Below are 7325 nucleotides of genomic sequence, written 5' to 3' on the forward strand. Positions count from 1 at the left end.
CTTCATCTTCCTCCCCTTGTCTCATTACCCTTACCTCCTCTTGTCAGCCTCCTACTCAGTCTCTCTCCCCTAGTCTCCTCTCTCCCCCTCTCCCCTCATCCTCTCTCCCACTTCCCAACTTGTCCTCCTTGTCCTCCTCCCCAACCCTCCCCCCATCCCTCCTTCCCCTCATCCTCCCCACTTCTTCCCTTGTCCTCCTTCATCCCCACCCCCTTCCCCCTTCTCCCCTCCTCCTTTCCCTTCCCTCCCTCTTCCTCCTCCTCCTCCTCCTCCTCCTCCTCCTTTGCTGGTCACTAGCATTCAGAAAACCAGACCCAGGTAAAGAACTAGTTCTGGTGACACACATGCATGGTCTTACTATAGCGAATGTCTAGCCCACCTCCCTCTTCTTCTTAGGGCATGGTTTCTCTGTACAACCCAGACTGCCCTGAACCTGCCTCTCTGTAGACAGTGGCCTCAAACTGAGAGATCTACCTACTTCCATCTCTTGAATGTTGAATTAAAGGCAGGTGCCACCTGCATTGAACCCTCTTAAAGCACATAACTCTACAGCCCAGTATCACTGCCATGCAGCACGACGCACAGACCCTGAGCAGACTCACTTGGCCCCCAACAACCAATATAGAATACGGCGTTCCAATTTCCCTGGAGGACTGAATGGAAGGCCTTTGCTGCTTCTGCAGTGCCCTGGAGTCTGCAATAGACCAGACATCAACCTTCAGCACTTGGTGGAGGTGGCTGTGCAGCACCTACCTGCTCCTCCATGTTGCCACAGCAGAGTGGAAAGGACGCCTGGGCTGTGTGCTCGATGTGCCCAGCACACACTGCCGCCTCCCTCCCTTTGCAAAGCCCTGTGTATGGTGGTCGCTGTAGAGAAAACACATAAACCAGACTTGCCTGCCTGCCTGCCAGCTGCCAGGGAGCTTGGTCCCTGACAGCTAGAAACCAGCTTCCATCTGTACACACTCTGCAGGATGTGTGAGATATCATGGCGGAGGGGGTGCTGGCAAGGCAGGGTAGCCAGGATCCTTGCCTCGAACATGTCAATTGTGGGCGCACCACCCCCTTGATCCCTGATTCCACACTGCTCCTGCAGCCCCCCTCCAGACTGCTGCAGTGGGCAGTGTGACCCAGCAGGGACTTAGCCCCTTAGTGGGAGAGTAGAAGCCACAGAGGGGTCCAAAGCTGTTCCTGATCTCCAGGGGAGATAGAAATGTCCCCCACGTCTGCAGAGTGCTATGTGGTTCAGCTTCACATGGCTTTCTCACTAGAAGGGAAGCCAGAAGGGAACCAGGGATGGTAGGTGGCCCTCAGCCTGGAGAAGACAGGACCACAGGAAGTGAGTCTGTAACAGGATCCCAGTCCCTGCTTCCCCCCCTCTGTGCTGTGAACAGATTGTACAAGCTCTCCGTGCCTGCTTCTGTCTTGGAAAAGTGGGAGTCCGGAGATCATCTCCCAGTCCCTCTGGAGAGCTTGGCCGACCTGTGTCCATAGATGGCCACATATAGGCCAGCCATAGGCTCAGCCACATGGAGGCTCAGTGGTCCACAGGTTGGGCTGGAGGCTGTGAGGGTCTCCATACACCGAGTCAGTTTGGAAGCCACTACGGCCAAAGGCCTGAAACATGGAGTTGAAAAGCCCCGTGTCATCCAGCCAAACACCACTGAGGGGCTCAGCTGAGAGATGACCTGGATCCAAGCTCTACAGGCAGCCTCATCCATCATGTTAACCCTCATGCCCCCAGCTCACAGAAGCACCTGCAGGAGGAAGTTTCAGGGATCAGGGCTGGGGTGCCTCTCACGGTTGCCATGTACGAGGCAGGATCAGCTACCCGTCTTGCCAGTATCCTGTCGCCATGTCTCACATCCTCCACAGACATAAGGGTTGATCAGCCTGTTCCCCAGGCTGCTTGTTCTTCCTTAAAGCCATGAAACTAGGTGGGGCTAGGGTGGCAAATTACTTTAGCAAGACAGGAGAGTGTCGCGAGGAGAGACAGGGCCAGAGGGGTGAATTTTGATATGGCAAGGACTCCGCAAGGTTCTAGAGCTCCCCCCAAAAGAAGCTACTGCACTATGGGATGGTGGCACTTGCTCATCACACTGGAGGCTTCCCTGCTCCCTCCAGGAGACCCAACCTCTCAGCAAGCAGAGAAGGCTGGCTGGGTGGTGCTTGTTACCTATTTGAATTATCGTGTGGGGTGTATACATACATGTGTGCAGGGCCTGTGTGTGTATGCCTGGAGGTCAAGCAGGATGTCTGGTGTCCAGCCTCTCATGTCCCATCCTCTTTCCTGGGAGACAAGCTCTTTCATTGAAGAAGCTGAACCAAGGCTACAGAGCAGTGGGCCTCAGTGGACCTCACAGCCCTTGCTCTGAGCAGTTTTGAGGTTGTGAAGCGCCCGCACCAGGTCCACCCATGTTTTTCACACGTCTGCTACTGGGTTTCAGACTCTGGTCTTTAATGTTTGAACAGCAGAAGTTTTCAGACCCTCTAAGCCATCTCCTAACCCTATTACCCAGCGTTCTCATGTGTGTGTGTGTGTGTGTGTGTGTGTGTGTGTGTGTGTTGTGTGTGTGTGTGTGTGTGCATGTGTGTGTGTATGTTCCTTTGTGAGGGTATGCATATGTGCACATACATGTGAAACCAAACACAACCGGGGTGTTTCATTCTTTAGGATCTGCCCACCTGGTTTTTTTTGAGATAGGGTTCTCCCACTGACCTGAAGTTTGTCAATTTGAGCTAAGCTGGCCCAGCCAACCCCAGGTGACCCTCTCTGTCTGCCTCTCCAATGCTGGGGTCACCGTGTATCCACCTGGGCTTGTTCTCGTGGGGCAGGGGATCTGAACTCAGTCCTCCACTTGCAGGCAAGCCTTTACCACTAAGCCATCTCTAGCCCTCTCTGTTGTAGAGTTTTGAGTCAGGCCATACTTACCATTGTCTGGCTGACCTCAACTCCTAGACATAGGGCTCCTCAGTCTCAGCTTCTCAAAGAAGCCGTGACCACAGACACAAGGCCTGCTACAGCTAGGTGATAAGTCATTGGCTGTGGCTCATCGCCAACAGCCATCACCAGCCTTTAGAAGGCAGCCATGGAGGAAGGCACACCACCGGTTATGGGAGCCAGGGAGGGACCTCCAGGGACAGCCCTCCCCAGGCTCCTGTCTTCTTTCTCTCAGTGTGCAGAGGTCTGCTCTTGCCACTTACAGATGGCATTCAGAGAAGAGCTCAAGTTAGACCTGGGCCGGTGTGCGACCAGGACATCAGCACGTGCCCAGCAGGGTTCACAGAAGCAGGACCAAGATGTCAGCTGAGGCACATTCAAGACTCCTTGGATAAGGGCACCAGCTGCCATACCCCCATGAGGTCACTTCCTAATCCTCTGAGGCTTCTCTGTTATTCCACACCTCTGGCACAGATAGAGCCCCTTCAGGCCTCACAAAACGTGGCAGGCAGGCTGTGACAGCTGGGTCAATCTCTGGTTGCCTGCCAGGTGTGACCCAGCCTCTGGGAGCTGTAGAGGTTATGACCGAGACGAAAACATTAGGTTGGTGATACAGAACACCTGGGGTCCTTGCGGAAGGAAGCCAGAGGGTGAATAAGTCTTGGGCCAGCTCACTGGCGGGCTGCCTCTGCAGTCCCCCAGCCCTGATGTCTGACTGAGACCCCTCAAGTGTCTTTTCACTGCCGATGGCGAATGAGAGATTCTCAATCAGTAATAAACTCCCGATCAGAGTGGCCCATCGGAAGGCTGAGAGGGCTGGTCTAGAGGGAAGACAGCCAACCTTGTCACTTGGGCCAAACTGCACTAGTAAAATAGCCTCCCTGGACTGCTTCTGAAACAGCCTTCCACCCCTCCTCGGCACAGGAAGGCCGTGTGAGAATCCTTAGACAGGATGGCTCTCCATTAACCAGGCTCCTGTCCAGAATCAGACACCCGCACAACAGCTCTAGTAGACCACCTAGATTAGGGCTACCAAAGGAACTGGGTTGTGCTCCAGAGGAGACGGGGCCCATTCTCTGCTGATGGGCAGATGGCGTCCATGATAGGGGAAGGATTTGCTCCACATCCCTTGAGCAGGAACATCCCTGGGTCCCTACGCTTGTGGACAGGTCCTCTGAGGCCTTGTTGAAACCAGAACCAGGTTCATGGGAAGGATGAGGCCTAGAGTCTAGAGCTCAGGGTGCAGCTCCTAAGCCCCATCTTCCCCCATCTGTCCCGAGGGGAGCAGCAGCACCAGGCCTTCAAGTGGCTTTTGAGATGAGCATTGACAAACAGTAGTGACACATCCTTGGGCACAAGTTGCCCTAACAGCTAGAGACCTACACGGGGGTTTCCCATCTTGGGTTTATCACGCCCAGCAGCGGTAGTCATTCAGAGACCAAACAGATTGTACTTTCGGCCAAGATCTAGAACGGGACCTGACCACAGCAGGCACCCTACAAACTGTGCCCTGAGTGCGGCGGACAGACTGCATCCAAGAACCAGAGAGGGTTTTATTTGAGGCTTTGATTGTGGATGCTGCAAGAGGCAAACCTGCAGGTGATGGAGTTCAAAGGTTACCTAAAACAAACCCAAGTGACTGAAGCCACGGGCAGGTTCGAGAACCAGCTCTCTGTATAGAGATGGAGGGGTGCATCAAGACATGGCCGCTGGTCAGGGGCTAGCCAGTTTTCTCACAGGCAGCTGTAAACTCTGTGTCCCGGGCTGACTCAGCCTGGTATGAGCTACCCTCCTCCTTCTTAGACCTGACACCCCCTCAGCCTTGCGCTCCTTTCTGTCTCACCTGTCACCTGGCACAGCCCATCCTCCTGCCAGGAAGGACAAGCGCCTTCGGATCTCTTGTGCACATCCCTTAGGGAGCTCCAGAGCAGCACGACCGTTGGTTAACTTGCAACAGACAGAACCTTCAATTCTGTTCATTGGTCTATCTGTCTGTCTCTGTGCCAATACCATGCAGTTTTTATCACTATTGCTCTGTAATACTGCTTGAGTTCAGGGATAGTGATTCCCCCTGAAGTCCTTTATTGTTGAGGGATAGTTTAGCTATCCTGGGTTTCTGTTATTCGGTGGGTGCAAATTGTTCTGTCTAACTCTTTGAAGAATTGGATTGGTATTTTGATGGGGATTGCATTGAATCTGTGGAGTGGCTGTTGGTAAAATGGCCATTTTACTATATTAATCCTGCCAATCCATGAGCATGGAGATCTTTCCACCTTCTGAGGTCTTCTTCAATTTCTTTCTTCAGTGTCTTGAGTTCTTATTGTACAGATCTTTTACTTGCTTGGTTAAAGTCACACCGAGGTATTTTATATTATTTGGGTCTATTATGAAGGGTGTCGTTTCCCTAATTTCTTTCTCGGCTTGTTTCTCTTTTGTGTAGAGGAAAGCTACTGATTTATTTGAGTTAATTTTATACCCAGCCACTTTGCTGAAGTTGTTTATCAGCTTTAGTAGTTCTCTGGTGGAACTTTTGGGATCACTTAAATATACTATCATATCATCTGCAAATAGTGATATTTTGACTTCTTCTTTTCCGATCTGTATCCCTTGACCTCCTTTTTGTTGTCTGATTGCTCTGGCTAGAACTTCAAGAACTATATTGAATAAGTAGGAGAGAGGGCAGCCTTGTCTAGTCCCTGATTTTAGTGGGATTGCTTCAAGTTTCTCTCCATTTAGTTTAATGTTAGCCACTGGTTTGCTGTATATAAAAACTTTTACTATGTTTAGGTATGGACTTGAATTCCTATTCTTTCCAGGATTTTTATCATGAAGGGGTGTTGAATTTTGTCAAATGCTTTTTCAGCATCTAATGAAATGATCATGTGGTTTTGTTCTTTCAGTTTGTTTATATAATGGATCACGTTGATGGTTTTCCTTATATTAAACCATCCCTGCATGCCTGGGATGAAGCCTACTTGATCATGGTGGATGATTGTTTTGATGTGCTCTTGGATTCGGTTTGCCAGAATTTTGTTGAATATTTTTTACGTCGATGTTCATAAGGGAAATTGGTCTGAAGTTCTCTTTCTTTGTTGGGTCTTTGTGTGGTTTAGGTATAAGAGTAATTGTGGCTTCATAGAAGGAATTCGGTAGTGCTCCATCTGTTTCAATTTTGTGGAATAGTTTGGATAATATTGGTATGAGGTCTTCTATGAAGATCTGATAGAATTCTGCACTAAACCCGTCTGGACCTGGGCTCTTTTTGTTTGGGAGACCTTTAATGACTGCTTCTATTTCCTTAGGAGTTATGGGGTTGTTTAACTGGTTTATCTGTTCCTGATTTAACTTCGGTACCTGGTATCTGTCTAGGAAATTGTCCATTTCCTGCATATTTTCAAGTTTTGTTGAATATAGGCTTTTATAGTAAGATCTGATGATTTTTTGAATTTCCTCTGAATCTGTAGTTATGTCTCCCTTTTCATTTCTGATTTTGTTAATTTGGACACACTCTCTGTGTCCTCTCGTTAGTCTGGCTAAGGGTTTATCTATCTTGTTGATTTTCTCAAAGAACCAACTTTTGGTTCTGTTGATTCTTTCTATGGTCCTTTTTGTTTTCTACTTGGTTGATTTCAGCTCTGAGTTTGATTATTTCCTGCCTTCTACCCTCCTGGGTGTATTTCCTTCTTTTTGTTCTAGAGCTTTTAGGTGTGCTGTCAAGCTGCTGACATATGCTCTTTCCTGTTTCTTTCTGCAGGCACTCAGCGCTATGAGTTTTCCTCTTAGCACAGCTTTCATTGTGTCCCATAAGTTTGGGTATGTTGTACCTTCATTTTCATTAAATTCTAAGAAGTTTTTAATTTCTTTCTTTATTTCTTCCTTGACCAGGTTATCATTGAGTAGAGCATTGTTCAATTTCCACGTATATGTGGGCATTCTTCCCTTATTGTTATTGAAGACCATCTTTAGGCCGTGGTGGTCCGATAGCACGCATGGGATTATTTCTATCTTTCTGTACCTGTTGAGGCCCGTTTTTTGACCAATTATATGGTCAATTTTGGAGAAAGTACCATGAGGAGCTGAGAAGAAGGTATATCCTTTTGCTTTAGGGTAGAACGTTCTATAAATATCCGTTAAGTCCATTTGGCTCATGAGTTCTCTTAGTCTGTCTACGTCTCTGTTTAATTTCTGTTTCCATGATCTGTCCATTGATGAGAGTGGGGTATTGAAATCTCCTACTATTATTGTGTGAGGTGCAATGTGTGTTTTGAGCTTTAGTAAGGTTTCTTTTACGTATGTAGGTGCCCTTGTATTTGGGGCATAGATATTTAGGATTGAGAGTTCATCTTGGTGGATTTTTCCTTTGATGAATATAAAGTGTCCTTCC

The 7325-nt window shown here is 48.9% G+C and overlaps 1 non-coding gene across 1 annotated transcript; it reads right to left on the reverse strand.

The window, feature by feature from the left end:
• Nucleotides 1-285: 285 nt before the first annotated feature.
• Nucleotides 286-411, reverse strand: LOC116904669. Its single transcript, XR_004388369.1, has one exon. It is a non-coding gene; the product is annotated as a small nucleolar RNA SNORA72 (small nucleolar RNA).
• Nucleotides 412-7325: the final 6914 nt, after the last annotated feature.

The sequence above is a fragment of the Rattus rattus genome, chromosome 6 (assembly GCF_011064425.1).
Source record: "Rattus rattus isolate New Zealand chromosome 6, Rrattus_CSIRO_v1, whole genome shotgun sequence".
Lineage (NCBI taxonomy): Eukaryota > Metazoa > Chordata > Mammalia > Rodentia > Muridae > Rattus > Rattus rattus.